The sequence below is a fragment of the Mus caroli genome, chromosome 15, assembly GCF_900094665.2.
Source record: "Mus caroli chromosome 15, CAROLI_EIJ_v1.1, whole genome shotgun sequence".
NCBI lineage: Eukaryota > Metazoa > Chordata > Mammalia > Rodentia > Muridae > Mus > Mus caroli.
The window spans coordinates 2,557,077-2,581,998 of NC_034584.1; the positions used below are offsets into that span (position 1 = coordinate 2,557,077).

The window sequence follows — 24,922 nt, forward strand, 5'->3', positions numbered from 1 at the left end:
CATCTCTTGTATTCTGTTGCTGATTCTGGCATCTATGGTTCCAGAATTCTTTCCTAGGGTTTCTATCTCCAGCATTGCCTCACTTTGGGTTTTCTTTATTGTGTCTACTTTCCTTTTTAGGTCTAGTATGGTTTTGTTCATTTTCATCATCTGTTTGGATGTGTTTTCCTGTTTTTCTATAAGGACTTGCAACCCTTTAGCAGTGTTCTCCTGTATTTCTTTAAGTGAGTTATTAAAGACCTTCTTGATGTCTTCTACCATCATCATGAGATATGCCTTTAAATCCAGGTTTAGGTTTTCGGGTGTGTTGGGGTGCCCTTTACTGGCTGAGGTCGGAGTACTGGGTTCTGATGATGGTGAGTGGTCTTGGTATTTGTTAGTAAGATTCTTATGTCTGCCTTTTGCCATCTGGTAAACTCTGGAGTCAGTCGTTATAGTTGTCTCTGGTTAAAGCTTGTTCCTCTCATGATTCTGTTATTCTCTACCAGCAGACCAGGGAGACTAGCTCTCTCCTGAGTTTCAGTGGTCAGAGCTCTCTCCAGGCAGCCTCTCCTCTTTCAGGGAAGGTGCACAGATATCTGGCATTCAGACTTGCCTCCTGGCAGAAGATGAAGGCCGGAAACAGGACCTGTCTCAGAAGCTGTTATCTTCTGTAGTCCACACTCTCACCTGTGCAGAGTAGTCTCGGTGGAGTCCAGGATCCAAGATGTCTCCCACAGATGCTCCCGCATTTTTTTTTATAGTCAGATGACTTCACTAAAAGGAGTAACATAGACTACATGCCCCATTAAGCAGGAATTGGGTTTTTCCTAGTTCTAGAGCAGTGCTTTTCAACTTTCCTGGTGCTGTGATTCTTTAAATCAAATCTTCGTGTTGTGCTGACTCACAACCATAGTTATTTTTGTTGCTACTCCATAACTCTAATTTTCTACTGTTATGAATTGTACTGTAAATGTTTGATATACAGGATAGGGCCCCCAAAGTCCTTGCAACCCACAGGTTGAGAGCCACTGTTCTACAGTTTGAAAGTCTTCAATTGGTGCCCTAGTGTGGCCATTCTTATAATTCAATGTAATGGCAAGAATTTTATAAATCTGCGAAAATGGTCATAACCCAGTGAATATAGTTGCCTAGATAATGGTATTCATTCTCCCATCAATTCTTTCATACAACCATTTCTTAAATTCTTCTGATGTGCCAGACATCATGTTATGTGTTAGAAAACCATTTATATTAGACATTTCTAATAAATTAAAATGGTCAAAATGAAGAGATCAAGAGGTCTGTTTCCTAAGCCACTGCAGTTCAAGTATAATTTTGATAGTAAGACAGGTTAAAAACATCATGAACAACAATAGAAGAATCGGACAGAACATACAGTGATCTATTGAGACTTTGAGAAGTAAATGTAAAAGGGCAGGTGGGAAACATGTCAGAATTCAAGTCAGCCCTGGGCTCCTGTGAGGCTTTTCCTTCTGTCTCCTGATTAGAACATAGTGAAATAACAATGGCAAATAATAGCCAGTAACTGGATGCTGGGAGACAGATTAAAAGTAATTTGAGTTTTACTATGGGAAAAAGAAACAAAACTCCAAATGCTTTAGAGGAGTTAGAGTTCACCATGGTCCCCTCTTATTTCTCTCGGTTATCTTAGTGGGAATGTGAGTGGCAGGAAACATCAGGTCTCAGAAGCTAGAGTCAGGAATCAAGGAGAACTGTCTACAGTCAATCTGCAGTGGTGTCTCCAGGCCTGTTTCTATGCTTATGGTTTGTTGTTGTTGTTTGTTTGTTTGGTTGGTTGATTTTTTTCTTTTTAATATTGGACATTTTCTTTATTTGCATTTCAAATGATATGCCCTTTCCCGGTCCCCCTGCCCAACCTTCTATCCTATCCCTCCTCCCTATGCTACTATGAGGGTGTTTCCAACTGCTTACCCACTCTTACCTCCCCACCCTAGAATTCTCCTAAACTGGGGCATCAAGCCTTCACAGGATCAAGGGCTTCCCCTGCCACTGATGCCAGATAAGGCCATCCTCAGCTACATATGCAGTTGGAGCCATGTGTAGTACTTGGTTGGTGGTTTAGTCCCTAGGAGCTCTGAGGGGTCTGGTTGGTTGATATTGTTGTTCTTCCTATGGGGTTGCAGACCCCTTCAGCTCCTTCAGTCCTTTCTCTAACTTGTTTTGGGTGTTTGCTTGTTTGTTTGTTTGTTTTTGTTTTCCACTCGGTCTGGAAATTGTTTGACTGTGAACATGTTATAAGTGGGCAATGGATAGTCATCTGAGAACAGGAAGCCAAAGAATTTTGTATCAGTGAAATAGCCTTCATGAATTAAAATGATCTGGATATTCCCAGAGAAAAGGAAACAAGGAGTTCTAGCTGAGAGTAGATCTACTTCAAAAGCATTGCTGAGGGAAGCTTTCCGATGTCAGAGAATAATAGCAGATGAATGTGTGTGTGTAACACCAGAAGTGAATAATGGAATGAGAGGATGGGGAGAGGGCTCAGCAACCAAGAGCATATGCTGCTTTGCAGAGGACCAGAGCAGCTGTTTCCTTGACTCCACAGGTGACAACCACCTGTAATTCCAGCTCCATGAAAATCCAATGCTTCTTTCTGTCTTTTACAGGCTCTTCCATGCACATAGCCACACCTAGGCACATTAATAGAAAGGGCAAGTAGTCAGTCATTCTGTGTAACACCATTCTTCTCTTAAATACTTGATCCTCAAATTGTAACACCTTCAGATAGAAGTTTTGATGTGGGTAGATGTAATGTTTAAATATAATGTGATAAAAATAGACATTAATGTGATTTTGTAGTAGGAGGGGATCTATATAATCCATTACGAAGGGAATACTTGAGTATTAAAACATAGATTTCATTATTCTTACAGTAAGTCTAATACGTGATACAAAAGGATGCAGGGGAATAAGCATGAGAGCAGTACCAGTAAAGAAGAACTGTTTATAAAAGAGAAAAAATAGCCAAAGGAAACTCGATTTATAATCAATACGCTCTCATTCTTCAGGGCACCTGTAAATGCTGATCTAACACGTTCATTGCTATGCTCTAGCAACTCCTTGGGAAACTTTTCTCTTGGAAAAAATAAAACAAACACACAAAATAAATTGAATGAAATACTAAGAGGATATTTTAAAGTTATTTATTTGATTTATAAAAGACAAAGGCATTTCACCATAAACTAATCACAATTAAATTACAAATAATTATTATTACTCTATGTCTTAGTCAGGGTTTCTATTCCTGCACAAACATCATGACCAAGAAGCAAGTTGGGGAGGAAAGGGTTTATTCAGCTTACACTTCCATACTGCTGTTCATCACCAAGGAAGTCAGGACTGGAACTCAAGCAGGTCAGAAAGCAGGAGCTGATGCAGAGGCCATGGAGGGATGTTCCTTACTGGCTTGCTTCCTCTGGCTTGCTCAGCCTGCTCTTTTATAGAACCCAAGACTACCAGCCCAGAGATGGTTCCACCCACAAAGGGCCTTTCCCCCTTGATCACAAATTGAGAAAATGCCTTACAGTTGGATCTTGTGGAGGCATTTCCTCAACTGAAGCTCCTTTCTCTGTGATAACTCCAGTTGTGTCTAGTTGACACAAAACTAGCCAGTACACCCTATTTGAATGACTAATTGCTAACACTTAGTTTAGGATGTTTGCAAAAAATACCATTATAGTATTTCCTTATGATAAAATAAAAATTATACCCATAAGACTGTTGGCGTTTGGTCATGGAATTGCTTTTGCTTTAATTTTAGTTCTGGAGAAGAGAGGTATAAGAAGGAGAGAAGGAAAGAGAAAGCTGGTTAAATCTAAGAAAGGAAGATCTTCATTCCGTCTAAAAGACTGAGTATAACATTTCACTTTAGTTTTATCCATTAATGATTAATAGTTATATACTTAATCGAATATTTACCATTATGTACTATGACAATACTATTACCACCATAAATTGATTTTAGAGAATAATAGCAAAAAATAGTTTCCAATTTTAAAAAGGGATATTGAATAAATTCAAATTTCTATTTCTCTAAAGATAACCAGTGTGACATTAGCATATTAATTAATTTAATAGTGGTGTCCTGTAATGCTACTTTGAACCTCAGGTTTATCTTGATTCTCTTTGTCTACATACATAAAGACAAGCATAAGACTGCAAGTTGGATATCCTCTGTTTAAAATGAAATCTAGTCTTCTAGAAAGCACCACTGCTTTCATAGCTAATGGATTTTCCTTACTGATAGGACAGATAAGATGACTCCTGAGAACCCACAGAAAGTAAGAAATTGAGCCAAAGACCTATAATAAAATATCATGCAAACCCACTAAATATCAAAATCGAAACTGACAAAACAAGAGATGACCAAGATGTGAGGCACACAAAATGCTGATTGATTTCCTGCTGCTGAGAATATAAACTGCTTCTTTGAAGTATGTTGCAGCATCTGCTAAAATAAGAACATGAAATCCTTATTTATCACTTTCAGTTACTGCATAATATGCTGCATAAGTCTGCAGGCTTGAAATAGTTCCCTTTTCTGACATCTGATACAACCTGGATCAGGGTTTCACTGAAGAAATTGACTGTCAAAAAGATGTGGCTGTATGTTCTGCTTTCTCCCTAGGGGTGTCAAGGTGCAGCTGCATACTGGGCTGGAAGGATGAAGCAGAGGCTAGAACAGGGTGGGGTGAGGAGTCCAGTGTTACAGCCTTTATTACATGAAAGCCTTCTCTACTGATACTCAGTGAAACAGCTTGTGTGTGTACACTTTTTGGGGGTTGAACAAGGGCTATATATGAACCTTGGAAAGTGAAAAGGAGTTTTTAGGGTGAATATAAATCATTGGCTGAACCCATGAGCATGTGGCTTAGGACCAGGTCTTGGGCCCAACCCAAGATCTGGTGGCCTAGGCCCAGGCCCAAATATGGACAACAGAGCAGGTGACCTCTTGGGTACAGGATCTTGTCTTAACTTAAGAATGGCTGGACCTCAAGGCTTAGATCTTGCCCCCATCCTAAGGGCAGCAGGCCTTTTATGGACAAATTCAGTTTCTTTTTCCCAGGCTTCTGGAAACATGGGCACAAACCCGCCCACCATGACAAGAGTACCTGGCCCCATAGGTCTAAACACAGGTCCTAGCTCTCGAGGACTTGGCCTTCCAGAGCCAAATCCCTCTCGAATGTCAAGGGCTCCTGGCCCCATGGGTCCTAATTCAGCTCATTTCTCAAGGCCAGGTGGCCCCATGGGGGTAAATGCTGGAGTCTTTCCAAGGGGAACAGGATCAGGAGGACTGAACACAAATGCCTTCTCTCAGTCTTCTGGCACATTGGCCTCAAATCCAGGTACCTTTCAGAAGTCTGCTGGCCTTCAGGACTCAAATCAAGCAGTTTTCCCAAGAGCCTCTGGGCCACTAGGCCCCAACCCAACTAACTTTCCAAGGGCCACTGGCCTGCAGGATCCAAGTCCAGCTGCCTTCCCAAGGTCTGCTGGTCCATTAGGCCCAGGTCAAGTTGCTTATCCCAGGTCAGCTGCTGGGCACCTGGGCTCTTCTCCAGCAGGTCCTGTGGGTATCAACCCAGCTTCTTTTGCAAGACCAACGGGGACCCTGGGCCTTAACCCAGCTTCCTCTCCAAGGATGAATGGCCCTGTAGGCAAGACTTTGGTCCCATTTCCTAGGGTGGGCAGCCTCCCTGGCTCAAATCCAGCTGCTTTCCCCAGACCAGGAGGTCCTATGGCTGCAATGTACCCAAAGAGAATGTTACCCCCTGAAATACCATTTTTCTTCCAGGGCCACTTTGTTATTTAATCACTGTGGTTCTGAGCTGGGGCTCGAGTTAGATAAAAGAGTAGATACAGAACTACAATCTGAAGAACATAGCTGGGGCTCGAGTTCAAATGAGCCTTTTTTTTTCCTCTGCTTTTTTCTTGACTGAAGACAAAATGTTATTTGTGAGCCATGGACTATGGCAGATAGGGGTGATCCTGGCCTCAAGGGAAAGGCTCTCTGGCCTTCCGGAAGCCTCTGTGCTTTTGTCCCACAGCTTTCTGCCCCTTGTTTCTTACTACTTCCTTGAACTGCTCTCGTGGACTTTTCCTCAGGGATACATTGGCCTGCAGGTCCTAATTCCCCGCTCACTACTGGAGAATTGGCTCGCTTGCTGTCTAGTGACGCTGCATTGGTGAGCGGACCGTGCTTCAGTAACTCTGACCTGGGCTCCCTGGACCTAGTCATGTTCTACTACCAGACCTTTCCCAGGGGGCTTGAACACAGAATGGGAGGTGGACACCCACGTCACAGGCCCACCACATTTCTGCTTGACTGGGCCTGCGGCTCCTTTCTTCTGGGACTTAGAGGTGGACAGATTTAAGGTTCCTCCGATCATCCCAGCTCCCTCCTCACTGGTCCTCCCAATCAAAGAACCTCAAAACTTAAACTGCAATGGATGGGAAGTGGTGGACTGGGGTGGGGGTGGAGGGATGAAAGGGAAATCACTGTGCTGTATTCAGCTCGATGTGAAGGATGGTTGGTGGTTTTCCTCCATTGTATCTTTTCTTACTGTTTCTTTAATAAATGGGTGAGAGGGGAAAAAAATCATTGGCTGGAGTTTAAAGTACTAAGTGTGCCTCATTTGCATGGAAAGACATTCCAGGAATCCCAAGAACTTGCTGGGCAGGTTTTTTATGAGGGTTAGGGGAGAGGAAGTTGAACATTTTGCCAAGGACTTTGTCAGGTAGAGGGTGTGGAGGTCAGGCTCCCCAGATAAAGTCAGTCAGAAAAGAGGAAGTTCTACTTGAAAAGGGAGTCTTCAATTTTGCATCAAGCCCACAGGAGCTATCTGCATATTGACACCTACAATCTTAAATAGCAGGATCTAAGAAGGAGGTGTGAGTTATAACTGGAGGCTCTGGAGGAAGTCACACCCTAACTCATTTGGATTGTTGTTAAAATTTGGGTCCCTGGAATTGTAAGACTAAAGTTTTATTTCATTACTGGCCATCCTCAGCTCCTAAGTTTTCTAGTTTCTGTATATAGAGTTCTAGATCAAAAGGTCAATGGACAAGGGTCAAATTGTCTTATCTTTGAATCTCTCTTATATCTGCATCCAGCTTGGAGAAACTCTTGGCTTTTTTAAAAGAATCTGTAATTGAGTTAGCCACTACTGAATATATTACTACTGTATGGAAACTTTTGAAAATCTTGGTACAACTGGACATAGAATTTGGGGGCAGTTTTAAATTTTTTTACATATTTACTCAGCAGCTTTGATCCAAGGAGAGTAACCAACAGAAATGCAAGTGTGTGTTCTTCAAAGGACATATACAAGGATGGTGATTGAAGCCATATCATAGGTAGATGATACAAAGAAATGTTTCACAAATGAATCTCCATGTATAAACCATAAGCCATCAGAGCTGTCAGTGCACAAATAATTGCAATGAGATGGCAATCTCAACAATGGGAAGGTAAGTTGGGGGATGATGAGTTCTAAGATAGTCTGGACAAACTTCAGGACCCTGTCTCAAAATCAGATGAGTATGCACACACTCATGGACAAACACATTCTTAAAAGCTACTTTTTGATTCTCTCTGTGCTCCATCTTCTGGTTCACATTTATACCTGAAATGCCAGATCTGTACTTTCAGTCCCTAGGCCACAGCTCAGCCTGCTTGCCAGGAAACCTGCTGGCACCTGGAACAACCAGATGAGAACAACCTATGTCCCAATCCCTTGTCTGCCTGGCCCACAGAAAGTCCAGCATACCTGAGGTCTGCCCCATATCCTCTGTGCCCCATATATTCCAATTCATACCTCTACCTGCAACCCCAGATGTGCCCTCTAGTCCTGAAACAACCAGCTCATCTTGCCCCCTGTAGAGGCTTATTATAACCTAGGACAACTAGAATAATCTATACTATTTGTATCCCTAGAAGCCTACTGCCACCCAGGACACCCAGAGAGCTGCAGCTATTGGGAACTATCAGCTCTACCTGCAAACCCAGAAGACTGCTTCCACCAGACATTACCAGGCCACTCGATGACAGAAACAAATAGATGGCTAAAGGACAGTACATTAACACAATCAACAAAAGCCAGGGCAATATGGCAGCATCAGAACCTAGCTTTCCTACTACAATAATCCCTGGATATCCTAACACACCTGAAGAGCAAACCAATGAAAAATAATCTCATCTTATGAAGTTTATAGAGGCCTTTAAAAGGGAAATAAATAAAAACCTTATAGAAATACAGGGAAATACAATCAAACAGTCAGAGGCCAAACAAAGAAAATGAATAAGTATAAAGAAATATAGGGGGGAAAAAAACTTCCCTTTCGGTTGGCGCCAACACCAGGTCACATAGGGTGTGGAGTTGGTGGACACCCCCATGGTTCCTAGAGGGTACTTCAGACCAATTTCCCTTATGAATATAGAAGCAAAAATACTCAATAAAAATCCTCGCAAACCGAATCCAAGAAAGCATCGAAACGATGATCCATCATGACCAACTAGGCTTCATCCTAGGGATGTAGGGATGGTTTAATATATGGCAATACATCAACATAATCCACTATATAAACAAACTCAAAGGCAAAAACGACATGATCATCTCCTTAGATGGAGAAAAAACGTTTGACAAATTCCAAAACCGATTCGTGATAAAAGTCTTGGAATGATCAGGAATTCAAGGCCCATACCTAAACATGATAAAAGCAATCTACAGCAAACCACTAGCCAACATCAAAGTAAATGGTGAGAAGCTGGAAGAAATCCCACTAAAATCAGGGACTAGACAAGGCTGCCCACTTTCTCCCTACCTATTCAATATAGTACTTGAAGTCCTACCCAGAGCAATTCAACAATAAAAGGAGGTCAACGGGATTCAAATTGGAAAGGAATAAGTCAAAATATCACTATTTGCAGATGATATGATAGTATGTATAAGTGACCCTAAAAGTTCCACCAGAGAACTCCAAAACCTGATAAACAGATACAGTGCAGTAGCTGGATATAAAATTAACTCAAACAAATCAGTGGCCTTTCTCTACACAAAGGATAAACAGGCTGGGAAAGAAATTAGGGAAACAACACCTTTCAAAATAGTCACAAATAATATAATTTATCTTGGTATGACTCTAACTAAGGAAGTGAAAGATCTGTATGATAAGAACTTCAAGTCTCTGAAGAAAGAAATCAAAGATGATCTCACAAGATGGAAAGATCTCCCATGCTCATGAACTGGCAGGATCTATATAGTGAAAATGGCTATCATGCTGAAAGAAATCAACAAGTTCAATGCAATCCCCATCAAAATTCTACCTCAATTCTTCACAGAGTTAGAAAGGGCAATTTGCAAATTCATCTGGAATGACAAAATAACCTAGGATAGCAAAAACTCTTCTCAAGGATAAAAGAACCTCTGGTGGAATCACCATGCCTGACCTAAAGCTGTACTACAGAGCAATTATGATAAAAATGCATGGTACTGATATAGTGACAGACAGGTAGACCAAAGGAAGAGAACTGAAGATCCAGAAAGGAACCCACACACCTATGGTCACTTGATCTTTGAAAAGGGAGCTAAAACCATCCAGTGGAAAAAAGACAGCATTTTCAACAAATGGTGCTGGCACAACTGGTGGTTATCCTGTAGAAAAATGAAAATTGATCCATTCCTATCTCCTTGTACATCTAAGTGGATTAAGGAACTCCACATAATACCAGAGACACTGAAACTTATAGAGGAGAAAGTGGGGAAAAGCCTAGAAGATATGGGCACAGGGGGAAAATTCCTGAATTGAACAGTAATGGCTTGTGCTGTAGGATTGAGACTTGACAAATGGGACCTCATAAAATTGCAAAGCTTCTGTAAGGTAAAAGATCATGAAATTCCTAGGCAAATGGATGGATCTGGAGGGTATCATCCTGAGTGAAGTAACCCAATTACAAAAGAACTCACATGGTATGTACTCATTGATAAGTGGATATTAGCCCAGAAACTTAGCATACCCAAGATACAAGATACAATTTGCTAAACACATGAAACTCAAGAAGAATGAAGACCAAAGTGTGGACACTTTGCCCCTTCTTAGAATTGGGGAACAAAACACCCATGGAAGGAGTTACAGAGACAAAGTTTGGAGCTGAGACTAAAGGATGGACCATCTAGAGACTCCCATACCAGGGTAACCATCCCATAATCAGCCTCAAAATGCTGACACCATTGCACAGGGCAATGGAACACAGAGCCCCCAATGGGGGAGCTAGGGAAAGTACCCAAGGAGCTACAGGGGTTGGCAACCCTATAGGTGGAACAACAATATGAACTAACCAATACCCCTGAGCTTGTGTCTGTAGCTGCATATGTATCAGAAGATGGCCTAGTCATTGGAAAGAGAGGCCCCTTGGCCTTGCAAACTTTATATGCCTCCGTAGAGGGCAACTTCAGGGCCAAGAAGTGGGAGTGGGTGTGTAGGGGAGTTGGGGGGGAGTGTTTGGGGGACTTTTGGGATAGCATTTGAAATGTAAATGAAGAAAATACCTAATTAAAAATAAATTAAAAAAAGAAAACACTTCCCAGAAGATTTCACCTCAAAAAATAAATAAATAAAAACAATGAATTTATGAAATTCCTAGGCAAATGGATGGATCTGGAGGGTATCATCCTGAGTGAGGTAACCCAATCACAAAAGAACTCATATGATATGCACTCACAGATAAGTGGATATTAGCCCAGAAACTTAGAATTCCCAAGACACAATTTGCAAAACACATGAAACTCAAGAAGAAAGAAGAGCAAAGTGTGGACACTTTGCCCCCTTTTCAAATTGGGAACAAAACACCCATGGAAGGAGTTACAGAGACAAGTTTGGAGCTGAGACAAAAGGATGGACCATCTAAAGACTGCCCCACCTGGGGGTATATCCCATAATTAGCCATCAAATGCAGACACCATTGCATACACCAGCAAGATTTTGCTCAAAGACCCTGATATAGCTGTCTCTTGTGAGGCTATGCCAGGGCCTGGCAAACACAGAAGTGGATGCTCACAGTCAGCTATTGGATGGAACACAGGGCCCCCAATGGAGGAGCTAGGGAAAGTACCCAAGGAGCTGAAGGAGTCTGCCACTCTCTAGGTAGAACAACAATATGAACTAACCAGTAACCCCCAGAGCTCGTGTCTCTAGCTGCATATGTAGCAGAAGATGGCCTAGTCGACCATCATTGGGAAGAGAGGCCCCTTGGTCTTACAAACTTTATATTCCTCAGTACAGGGAAACACCAGGGCCAAGAAGTGGGAGTGGGTGGTTAGGGGAGCGGGGGCAGGGGAGGGTATAGGGAACTTTTGGGATAGCTTTTGAAATGTAAATGAAGTAAAACCTAATTTAAAAAATTGGGAAAAAACATAGGAAGCCAGCCAGTGGTGGTGCATGCCTTTATTCCCAGCACTTGGGAGGTAAAGGCAGGCGGATTTCTGAGTTCAAGACCAGCCTGGTTTACAGAGTGAGTTCCCAGACAGCAGGGATACACAGAGAAACCCTGTCTCCAAAAAAACCAAAAAGAAAAAGAAAAAAAGAAGTAAAAGAAATATAGGAAAATACAATCACACAGGTGAATAAAATAAATAAAACTGATCAAAACTGAAAATGGAAATAGACACAGTAAAAAAAAAAACACAAATGGAGACAACACTGGAGATAGAAAATCTGAGAAAGAGAACAAGAACTACAGATAAAACAGATAAAAGCATCACCAACAGACTACAAGAGATGTAAGAGAGAAAGGCTAGAAGATATGATAGAAGAAATTGATATATTAGTCAAAGAAAATGCCAAATCTAAAAAGTTTTACATAAAACATCCAAGAAATTTGGGACTCCAAAACAAAAGTCTCCAAAACCAAACCAAACCAAACAAAACCACCACCAACAAAAAAAGACCAGGGCCAGATTCTAACAGACTTTCAAAAAAGTACTAATATCAGTAATGTTGACAATACTCCACAAAATAAAAACAGAAGAAATATTGCCAACTCATTGTATGAGGCCACAGTCACTCAGATTCCTAAACCACACAATCAACAAAGAAAGAGAACTTAAGACTAATCTCCCTTGTGAACATTAATGTAAAAAGAACTCAGTAAAATACTTGAAAACCAAATCTAAGAATACAGGAAGAACATCATCTACCATGATCAGTAGGCTTCATCCCAGGAATGTAGGGATGGTTTAATATATGAAAACCCATCAATGTAATCTTTGCTATAAACACACTGAAAGGAAAACATCATAATCACCTCATTATGTGCTGTAAAGCCTTTCACAAAATCTAACACCCCTGCTTTTCAAAAGTCTTGGAGAGTTAAGAAGACAAGGCACATACATAAACACAATAAAGGCCATATACAGCAAGCTAATAGCCGACATCAAATTAAATGCAGAGAAACTTAAAACAATTTCATAGAAATCAGGGACAAGGCAAGGCTGTCCACTCTATCTTTGCAACATACTATTTGAAATTCTAGCTAGAGCAATAAGAGTACTAAAGGAGATCAAGCAGAGTATTGGTATAGAAACAGAGAGGTGGATCAATGGAATCAAATCAAAAGCCTAGAAATAAACCCACACACCTATGGAAAATTGTATTTTGACAAAGGAGCCAAAACTATACAATGGGGAAAAAAAAAGATCTTCAACACATGACGCTAGTCTAACTGGATGTCTGCATGTAGAAGAATGCAACAGACCAATATTTATCATACTGCACAAAATTCAAGTGCAAGTAGATCAAGAACCTCAACATAAAACCAGATACATTAACTCTAATAGAACAAAAAGTGGGAAAGAGCCTTGAACTCATTGGCACAGGAGACACATTTGTGAACAGAACAACAATGGCTCAGGCACTATGATCAATAATATATGGGATCTCATGAAACTGCAGTACTTCTGTAAGGCAAAGGACAGTGTCAATAGGACAAAATGGCAACTTCCAGACTGGGAAAATATCTTTAACTGTACAGCTGACAGGGGGCTAATATCAAAGAAATATAAAGAACTCAAGGGGTTAGACGCCATCAAACCAAATAACCCAATTAAAAACTGGCATACAAGCTATACAGAACTCTCAACAGAAGAATCTCAAATGTTGGAGAAGCACTTACAGAAATGTTCAATGTACTTAGTCATCAGAAAAACGAAAACCAAAACAACCCCAACATTCCATCTTTTTTGTTTTTTGTTTGTTTTTGTTTTTATTTCTTTTATTGGATATTTTCTTTATTTACATTTTGAATGTTATCCCCTTTCCAGGTCTCCCCTCTGGAACCCCCTATCTCATACTCCCTTCCCCTGCCTCTATGAGGGTACTCCCACACCCATCCACCCACCCATTTCTGCTTTCCTGCCCTGACATTCCCCTACAATGGGGCATTGAATCCCCTTAGGCCCAAAGGCTGCTCCTCCCACATTCCATCTTATACCCATTATAATAGCTAAGATCATAAACTCAAGGGACAGAACATGCTGTCGAGAATGTGGAGCAAACAGAAGCACTTTTCCATTGCTGGTGGGAGTACAAAGTTGTACAACTCTGGAAATCAATCTGACTATTTCTCAAAAAAAACTGGGAAAGGTTCTACTTCAAAACCCAGCTATACCACTCCTGGGCATCTGCCCAGAAGGTGCTCCACCATACTACAAAGACACTTACTCAACTATGTTCATAGCAATGGTATTTGTAATAGCCAGAAACTGGAAGGAACCTCAATGTTTCTCAACTGAAGAAGAATGGATAGAGAAAATGTGGTACATTTACACAATGGAATACTGTTCAGCTATTAAAAACAAGGATATCATGAATTTTTAAATAAATGGATGGAACTAGAAAATATCATCTTGTGTGAGGTAACCTAGACCCAAGTGGACATACATTGTATGTACTCACTTATACGTGAATATCAGCCATAAAGTACAAGAGCCCATGCTATACTCCACAGAACCAAAGAAGCTAAGTAAGAAGGAGGGTCCAAGGGAGGATGCTTGAATCTCACTTAGAAGAGGGAACAAAATACTCATAGAAGAAAGATGGAAAGAGGAACTGTGTGGGAGAGGGGATGGGGAAGGGAATTGAGGGAGGTCAGGATCAGGTGTGGGGAGAGATAGGAAAGCGGGCGAGAGGCCCAGAAGAATGAATTGAAATCTGTAGCTTGCGGAAGTGGGCATCTCAAGGGCATGGCAGAGACCTGGGATGGGGGAGGGGCTCCCAGGAGTCTACGGGGTGACCTTAACTGAGACTCCTGGCAGTGGGGGTATGGAACGTGAAGTGACTACGTTTATTACTAGGCAGGACCCCCGATAGAGTGATAAGGACATCAACCTACCCACAACACTTCCAATCCAAAGTTTGTCCTGTCTATAACAAATGCAGGAGCAGAGAGTGCAGAGACTGAGAAAATGTCCAACCAATGACTGATACAACTTGAGATCCACCCCACTGGCAAGAATCAGTCCCTAACACTATTAATAATATTTTGTTATGCTTGCAGGGAGTAATCTAGCATAACTGTCCTCTGAGAGGCTCCATTTAGAAGCTGACTGAGACAGATGCAGAGACCTTCAGTCAAATATTGGATGGACTTTGGGAAGTCTTATGGAAGAGTTGGCAGAAGGATTGCGGGCCCCAGAGGGGATAGGAACTCCACAGCAAGAACAACAGTGTCAAATAGCCTGGACCCTTGGAGACTCTCAGAGACTGAACCACCAACCAAAGAGCATGCACTGGTTAAACATAGGTCCCCCACCACATATGTAGTAGATGAGTAGCTTGGTCTTCATGTGGGTACCAAACAACTGGAGTTGGGCCTGTCACTAAAGCTGTTGCCTGTGTGTGAATCTAGTTCCCCTAACTGGACTGCCTTGTCTGACCTGCTTACCTGGCTGCAGTGGGTCAGTATGCTCCTTAGTGTGCAGAGACTTGATGTGTCAAGGGGGGGAGGGGGGATACCAAAGGGAGGCCTCCAGCCTCTCAGAGGAGAAGGGGAAGGGGGAATGGAGGGAGTACTTGCTAGGGTGGGGGACCTGGAGGAGAGAGAACAGCAATCAGGATGTACAATAAATAAATACATCAATTAATTAGAAAAAGTTTTTTTACAATACCATAGGTGTTCATCATGCAAATATTCCAAGCTTAATTTGTATATCCTTTCTCTCCTCGTGACAGCACTGTGCCCAAACACAAAGGACAAAATGTTTATTTTAGCAGAAAGTTACTCTTTGGAATGCTTTGATTTTTCTAATGTCTCTCATCATCATATGATTAAGCTGTGTGAAGAAATAGTTTTGTGCAGGCTTTCGCTTAAGATGTCAAACAATTTTAAATTGATTACATTATTCCAGACATAGTCGCACAGTAGCAGTATGTCAGTATGTAGCTCATATGTCATCCACATGTTGTTAGAGCTACAAACGGCACTGTAGACATTTGACAGCTCTAGGACTTAGAAGGCTTGATCCTGAATGTGTACTTAGCTGATGCCACAGTGTACCTAATATAAATAAGCCTGGTTTAAGCAATCTAGTCACATATTTCCATTGTCAGAACTATGTACGTCTTTAACGTTGTAAAACAAAAATAGTTGAATAGAGAAATTAGTTAAAAGGTGTCTTAAGCAAAGATTTCTCTAATTATACACCTATCCCCAAACTTCTGGTATAGAATAAAGATTCATTGTACAGTTTTAAAATTTTACTTCATTGTTTAGATTGTTAAAATTATTCATTATATTTTTATTATCTCAGAGGATAATATTCCTCCAAGGTTATGCAATCTACATGCTCAAAGATATACTCTTATAGGGTAACTGGGGATGCCATAGCTCTATAGTAAATACCCAAATGCGGACACAATCTTAAGAGAGAATAGAAGGGGAAAACTCTTGACCAATAGAAATACTTCTGAATTGTCAAAGAAAACAATTTAAATATTATTATGTAAAAACAAAGTTTACATACATTATGAGCATTTTATTTTATGAGTCTATGGTCTATGAAATATTTAAATCATGGCAAGGATATTTGAACAATTATTATGTTTGTTGCCAAGCAAATTGGTTATATATGTATATATTTTATACATAGTCACATTTTTTACATTAAATTGTCATTATTTACCTCTAGTGGATAATAATCTGCTATCCTCTAAAATCTACTAGACATAACAATGATTATTAGAAATTTCTCTTGTTGATCCCAAATAATTTGCAACACATAAAATCCATGACTACAAAGAAAAATTTTATACTAATAGTTGAAAAGAAAATAGAAAGAAATTTCCAGAACTCATCCACATATGTCTGATACCAAGACTCTAGAATTAAGTATGAATTATATATAGTATTTATATTATACATAATAAACTATATATATAGTTTGTATAATATATATGTATATAATATATAGAAATAGATTATATAAATATATATTATACTTTTATCCAAAAATTTTAAATCCAATTTTTGATTCTTTAAACAATAAAATTAAATAATATGTTAATGCATTCTCATATTGTGCACACACATTCACTAACTTTTATATAGTATTTGATAGGTTTAGATTAATTTATAGTTATAATCCATTTGTAGAAGTTTTTGAAATTTTAGAAAATTCTCCCATACTCCTTCACTATGAAGTCTCTACAGCCTCAGGAGCAAGAACTGTTCAGACTTCTCAAAAGGGTTTGGGTTTGCATTTCAACTGAGCTCATACCAGACAGTCTTTGTGTTGGGTGTTTTTTTTGCTTAGGATGCTTAGAGATGCATTCACACTGTTATAGAATAAAATCATGTGCATATTATTAGCACTCCCTTCTTCTATGAGTACACCACTGAAGGATCTGTTCCTGACAGACATGAGGATTGATTCAAATTCTAGGAATAGGAATATAGTGAATGAAAATAATTTTATTTTAAATAAAACTAAAGTAAAATAAAATTAAAACCTTGTAAATGCTCCTGAACAGTTATGGCAGTCTGGTTTGTTTTCTTCAGAGTACATGTCTGAGAATAGAATTACTGGGTCATAGGAACAATGGAAAATGGCTTACATAATAATCTGCCAGAACTTGTCTAAAGTGACATCTCATTATCTCATTATGGTTTCTACAAGCTTTCAAACTATTCCATATTTTGTATTTTTGACATGAAAATCAGATAAATATTCATCCTTTCGTTAGAGAATCTGAAGAATAATACAAAATAAAAGGTTTTTTTATCATAAAATCCTTAGTAATTCCTTCCCTTTCCTCTAAATTTAGCATTAAAATGTATGTTCTTTGCATTTCATTCAAATTTAATGTTCAATCTGACTTCTTCAAATAAGATTTTCATTTCACTTATGTAGTCTGCAACTACTCTGTGAAGTCTAGAGAATTCCTTAACTCAATTCTTAAATACATAAATAAATTATATTCTTTATCCTAATAGATCCAAATATGCAGATGTCTATGAAGATGTGTGAAAAGCAAGTTGCTATGGAGACTGTTTTGTTAGTTTATACAAGTTATAAGGAAAACAGCATGAATGGTTTCACTGAGTTAAAATCAATATCTCAGGCAGAACTTTCCCCAAATTAAAAAAAAAAAATGTGGAAATGGTTGTGTTCATTGTATTATTGAGAACAATCTCTTTAAGCAAATGCACGTGTTGAAATCTACCCTTCCTGGTGATTCTATTAGGGGTCTTTGAGAAGTTACTAAGGCATGACATCGGAACTGGCTGGTTTTATGCATCAACTTGACATAAGCTGGAGTTATCACAGAGAAAGGAGCCTCACTTGAAATGCCTCCGTGAAGCACAGCTGTAAGGCATTTTCTCAGTTAGTAATAAAGTTTGGGAGGGACCATTGTGGGTGGTGGCTGGCCTGATAGTCCTGGGTTTTCTAAGAAAGCAAGCTGAGCAAGCCAGGGAAGCAAGCCAGTAAGCAGCATTCCTCTGTGTCCTCTGCATCAGCCACTTCCTCTAGGTTCCTGCTCTGTGTGAGTTCCTGTCCTGACATCCTTTGGTGATGAACAACAATGTGGAAGTGTAAGCTGAATAAACCCTTTCCTCTCCAACTTGCTTCTTGGTCATGATGATTTGTGCATGAATACAAACTTTAAGACAACATCAGAGCCCACAGAATTAAAACTAGTAAGCATAAATTGAGTTTCAGAAGCTTGCTTTATTCTTTATGCATTCTGCCTGCATGGACATCCAGGTAGCTAGCACCACCTGTGAATGAGAAAATGAGCCCTAACCAGGTATTAACCAGTGGCTTGACCTTGGACTTTTCAGCTTTTAGAACTATGAGAAATAAATTTCTGCTGTTTTAACATCACATTACTATATGTATCCACAAGGATGAATACAAGATTTTGCTCATTTCACTCAGACAACACTGACAGTATGAATGCCCACATACAGATTACATAGTTGTCTCACTATAATATTGGACTACTGCACACTGGAGTATTTCCCTGAGTTGATGTACAGTCAACATTGGTTTCTCAGTTATTTCCTGCATAGTATCTCTCTTTTGACAAGACATGCTGCATGTGACTGCTAATACTCCATGTGGGCAGCTAATCACATAATGATTCTCTAGGTCAAAGTAAGTGAGACTTTTAAAAATACCTATAGAATAATTTGGATTTCTAGATTTCAGAATTAAGATGTGTTTTACAGGGATAAAGACCTTAGCCCGAGAATGAGGATAGCTAACACATTATTAAGCTTTGTAACCTTCATTAAATTTCTCAATCTGTCTTGATTTCTATTCTTTTAAAGGAATGGGAGGAGGGGCCATATGAGGAGGATCCTAGGAGGGGAGGAGGGAGGTAGACTGTGATTGGGATGTAAAGTGAAAAAATAAAAATAGAATAATAAATGAAAAAATAAAATAAAAATGTTTTTACAGTATAAAAATGCTAGACCCTGTCATATAGAATTATTTTTCTGAGGCTAAATGCACATACCTAAAGCCTTAAAAGCAATGTCTGCAGTACACTGTATATACTGTACAATTAATTTGTTAATTAATTAATGTATCAAGCTGTTCTTGAGTCCTTATAAGCACAGTGAAAAAATTGGTTCATCTTATGTGAACCCTTTTCATCTGTATTTCTAGTTGGCAGTAAATGCCTTAACAGGGCAATTTAAGACTGTTTTTTATCAACAGACCTGGGAGACTAGCTCTCTCCTGAGTTTCAGTGGTCAGAGTACTCTCTGCAGGCAAGCTCTCCTCTTGCAGGGAAGGTACACAGATATCTGGCATTCCTAGGCAAATGGATGGACCTGGAGGGTATCATCCTGAGCGAGGTAACCCAATCACAAAAGAACTCTCATGATATGTACTCACTGATAAGTGGATATTAGCCCAGAAACCTAGAATACTCAAGATTCAATTTGCAAAACACATGAAACTCAAGAAGAATGAAGACCAAAGGTGGACACGTTGCCCCTTCTTAGAATTGGGAACAAAACACCCATGGAAGGAGCTACAAAGTTTGGAGCTGAGATGAAAGGATGGACCATCTAGAGACTGCCACACCTGGGGATCCATCCCATAGTCAGCCTCCAAACACTGACACCATTGCATATGCCAGCAAGATTTTGCTGAAAGGACCCTGATATAGCTGTCTCTTGTGAGGCTATGCCAGGGCCTGGCAAACACAGAAGTGGATGCTCAAAGTCAGCTATATGGATCACAGGGCCCCCAGTGGAGGAGCTAGAGAAAGTACCCAAGGAGCTAAAGGGGTCTGCAACCCTATAGGTAGAACAACAATATGAACTAACCAGTACCCCCGAGAGATCATGTCTCTAGCTGTATATGTGGCAGAAGATGGCCTAGTCGGCCATCATTGGGAAGAGAGGCCCCTTGGTCTTGCAAACTTTATATGCCTCAGTACAGGGGAACACCAGGGTGAAGAAGTGGGAGTGAGTGGGTAGGGGAGTGTGGGGAGGGTATGGGGGACGTTTGGGATAGCATTTGAAATGTAAATGAAGAAAATACCTAATTAAAAAACATACCCAATTAAAAAATTGGAAATGAAAAAAAATCCAACTCTGTTAGATTTTGCAGGGGAGAAGGACTCGGGACACTTTTATATGTCTCTTAGTTACATGAAAAGTTAATAAGCAAATTGCATGAAACAAAAATATTTGACAATATCAAAAACATTCTATCTTTATTAGAAAAAAGCTTACTAAAAGTAAAATAAAATTTCTATTACTAAAATTTCTATTTCAATAGTGTACCAAATGCTTTCATAAGTACTGTGTTAATAAGAGACAGCGTAATGGGTTTTCATGCTATTGGTAGATAAAAATAAGGCAAAATAGACTACAATTAAGTAAAAATAAACTTTTAGATACATTTTCCTCTAATCATAGTCTTTCTTATCCAACTTTCAATAACAAAATGATGACATGCTGTGCCTGTAATTACAATTGTTATTCTATTGGGTTTTCTTAACTCTGTACATTCTGTCTGTCTCCTTCCCTCCATCTGTCTGTCTCCTTTTTCATAGTAGAGCTTTAAATTTCACTTTCATCGTCTACACCTTTTAACTTCTAAAACTTTTTACTTTTTTCTAAAACGTTTTTATCTTACTGCTATACATTAATAGTAGACTACAGTACATTTTCATACATATACAATATTCTTCAATCATATACACTTTTATTGTCCTATTTTCTCTCCTCTTGTCCATCCCACTGCTCTCTCTCATAGCACTCATTCCAGTTCCACAATTTAAAAACATCTAGATGTTGCATATGTGGGAACATATGATGTTTTTCCTTTCCTCTGAGATGTGTTTAGTTCACTTAGCATGGAGACCTACATTTCCATATATTTTCTACCACAACATATGCTTGCATTTTTGAGGGCTAAATAAAACTCATAGATAGATAGATAGATAGATAGATAGATAGATAGATAGATAGATAGATAGATAGAGATAGACATCGACATCGATATAGACATCGACATAGACATCGACATAGACAGACATAGACACATAGACATAGACATAGACATAGAGATATAGAGATATAGAGATATAGAGATATAGATATAATGTTTTAGTTATATCTTCATCAGTTGACTTGCACCTAGCTTGTTTATCATGAATGTCAATACTTAAAAAAGTACTCTACATTGAGAGGGGATCTATCCACACACAGATATATATCGTTAAAAGAATTAGTTGTAACAATAATTAAAGCAATGACTTTTAGAACATATTAAATTAGAGACAATGAGAGCAGTGGAACAATAAGATATGAAAGTTGGTTGACTTACCCAGGATAGGAAAGGACTCATGTCCAAGTTTCTTGGTTTTTGCTAAATATCTGTTCCTTGCCCTCTGCTCATCTGTTGAGCACTAAATGGATATTTTGGAACTCTATTCCTTAGTTGCATTCATATAATAATAACTTTGTTGAAAAGCAGTTTACTTTACCATTGATAATTTATTTTCCCAGATGCAGGAGAAAATAGTTCACTAAATGACTGGTCCAGAAAAACCACTCCCTCAACATGAAAAGCTACTGCCACAGCTTTTGGTTACATTTTGGAACTTACTAAGATCTTATTGCTAAACACAATAAATATTTCCGCTATAGGACACAGAATAATAGAGCTGGTTCCATCTTGGAAGCCTGATACAATGCCATTTTGATCAAATCCGCTGCCCACCCCTTTTCCTCCAATTTCTTTCCTGTACTTGCCCTCAACAACTTGTACCTCCAAGCCTCACGTGCTCTGTTTCAAAGGACTAGTTAGTGCAATCTGCATATTCATGGGTATAGGACCACCTACTAGAACATGGGTAGACTCTGAATGGTTGCGACTGTGAAGAAAGTGACTATCCCCTCCCAGTGCCATCAATTGTCAGTAGCTCCTCAGCTAGGAATGGAACATCATGATCTGGGGTTTGATTGACTGGACCCCATGCAGGTCTTTGGAATTTCAGATGTTTTAAGTTCATGTGGGTTAATTCACTGTCACTTTGGACAAACAGTTTCATTACTTCACTACCCCTCTACCTCTGGCTCTTAAATCCGTTCTGCCCACCATTTAAGATGACCCTGAGCCCCCAAGAGAGGGCTATGGCACAGATTTTCCATTTGGAGCTGAACACTCCTTAGTATGTGGTACTCTACTCACTGACCAGTTATGGTCTCTGTATGAATCATTGTGTACTTAAAAACAAAACAAAACAAAACACCCCCCCAAAAAACCAAAAAATAAAATCTTTTTCTGATAAGGGTTGAAATTTTAATTCATCTATTAGTGTAAGCATAAGAACATAGAAGGTAGTTTAATGGTGTACCTGTTTAGAAGAATAATAACATTAGATTCTAACCTAGAGCCGATAACCTAACAAATCACAGGTTGTCAGCCCAGTTAACAGTAAAGACCTGAGGCTCATCATGTGGAGCAATGCTAAAATCCAATAAGAAAGTGATTTACTACCATAACATTCATGTACTATTGCCCCAGTAAGCACAAATTGCCAGGAAAGTGCTTACTGTTGTTTACAGAATTCAGTTTGTTAAGTACATTGATTATGCTTCTCCCCACAACTACAATTCATAGAAGCTTCCAACATTATGAAAGCCATCCATTAAAGATGATATTTCCAAGTTGACACCAGCTTGATTTCTCGATGTCCTATAACTCATGTATGTGGTATGTTCAGAAGTAGAATCTACCACCAAGTTCAGTGGCATAACAAAGAGCAATGAAAACAACTTCAGTCATTTAATGAGCTATTTTCTGCTGAAATCAGTAAAAGAAAGCATTATGAGATAGAGTACTTGCATTCCTCTATTGCTTTTGGAATTCTCATGGCATGTCTTTTATTTTGTAAATATTGATAAAGAATATCTTGTGTTCAAATAAAAGTCCATAGAAGCTTCACTAAATTGTCAAACATAATATAAAATCATATAAAATGAAGTCTGAATGAAAACTATTATTCTCATTGATAAATAGTTAAGTAAAACTAGAAAGCATAATTTGGATATTATAGTGCCATTTTGACAGCTAAGTAAGTAGTAAATAGATAAATTTTTGAAATATACTTTACAAAATCTCATTTGCTTTAAATATACATTTCAGAATTTCAGTTCATATGCATTCTTCACCAAAAAGCTCAAGCCAGTTTACTAAACACAGACATGATTCTTCCTCAGACCCACATTGTCCTATCAATGAGCAAGTCGTTGAAGCAACTGTGCCACATTGTCTTAATCTGAACAGTAAAGGAAATGAACTAGATCTGAAATTTGGAAATGGAGATCTTGTGGTTCATTTTCAGAGTTCCATTAAAGTTAAAAGAAATATATAAGTCATACATGCTCTTTTTAATAATCTCAGCACTCAGGAGAATGAGAAAAAAGAATTTCAAGTATTAGGCCAGACTAGGCTGCAGAGTGAGATCCTGGGAGAGAGGGCAGTGAGCAGAAAAAGCAAAAGAAAAATCAAGAGATGAAAAGAGGAAAAGAAGCTAAGACAAAACAATTCACATGAGATAGTTATAGTGCCCGTTCATAGAAAAAGCCACTTCCAACTTTGATTAAACTACTTCTGTCTTTCTCAATGCATTTATATTATTCTAGCAAAAAAGTACATTTACCATTACCCTAAGTGAATTATAAATAATACAAAGTATTGAGTAATATACTGGAAGAACTTAATTTAATGTTGATCAAAGAATAGTACTCAACAAATAAATGCTGAAAAAGTTAATACATGCATGATGACAGTTGCATTGTTGCTCACAAATGTGAAAATTTCCACTTATAAAAAGTTATTTCATCTTAATTATGTATATTGTCAAGAAATGGAGAATAAAAGACTAGATTATGCCTTATTGCTCTAGTCTTGACAGCTATTTAGCACTTTCATATTTTATTTTTAATACAAATAAAAATGTAATCTTTTAAAATTGTGATAACATTTTAATATACAGTTCACATTAATTCATATGTACAATGATATCAAAAGAGTAAGACTTCAGCCGGGCATGGTAGCCCATGCCTTTAATCCCAGCACTTGGGAGGCAGAGGCAGGCAGATTTCTGAGTTCAAGGACAGCCTGGTCTACAAAGTGAGTTCCAGGACAGCCAAGGCTACATAGAGAAACCCTGTCTCGAAAAACCAAAAAAAAAAAAAAAAAAAAAAAAGAGTAAGACTTTTTTCTTCAGGTCCCATGTGTTAACTGAAACAGATGGCTTCTCTCATAAGTCTCATTCTATCAGTTCTGATCCATGAAGTTGGAATATGTAAAAGCTCTCCTTTTCAACTGTGATGGTTTGTATATACTTGGCTCAGGGACTGTTAGGAGGTATGGCCCTGTTGAAGCAGATGTGTCACTATGGGTGGGGGCTTTTAGACCATTGTCCTAGCTGCCTGGAAGCCAGTCTTCTCCTGTTTGCCTTTGGAAAAAGATGTAGAGCTTTCAAGTCCACCCATGCCATGTCTGCCTAGATGCTATCAAGCTCCTGCCTTTATGCTGATGAACTGAACCTCTGAACCTGTAAGCCAGCCTTAACTAAATGTTGTCTGCATAAGAGTTGCCTTGGTCATGGTCTCTTTTCACAGCAGTAAAACCCTAAGACAACAACAGTTCACTGTACAATAATATCCCATAGTCTCCAGCCATTTAAGGCATAAGTGATGGATAAATGACCTTGAATTTGCAAAATTGCTACCTACTCAATGTTAACGTCTACCATTATTCATGGTCACAAAGTATTCACTGATAAGTGGATATTAGCCCAAAACTTAGGATACCCAAGATATAAGATACAATTTGCTAAACGCATGAAACTCAAGAAGAATGAAGACCAA

The 24,922-nt window shown here is 39.0% G+C and overlaps 1 pseudogene; it reads left to right on the top strand.

Annotated features, from left to right (window-relative positions):
- The first annotated feature begins 1,265 nt into the window (after positions 1-1,265).
- LOC110310730 lies at positions 1,266-5,833 on the top strand (annotated as a pseudogene).
- Positions 5,834-24,922: the final 19,089 nt, after the last annotated feature.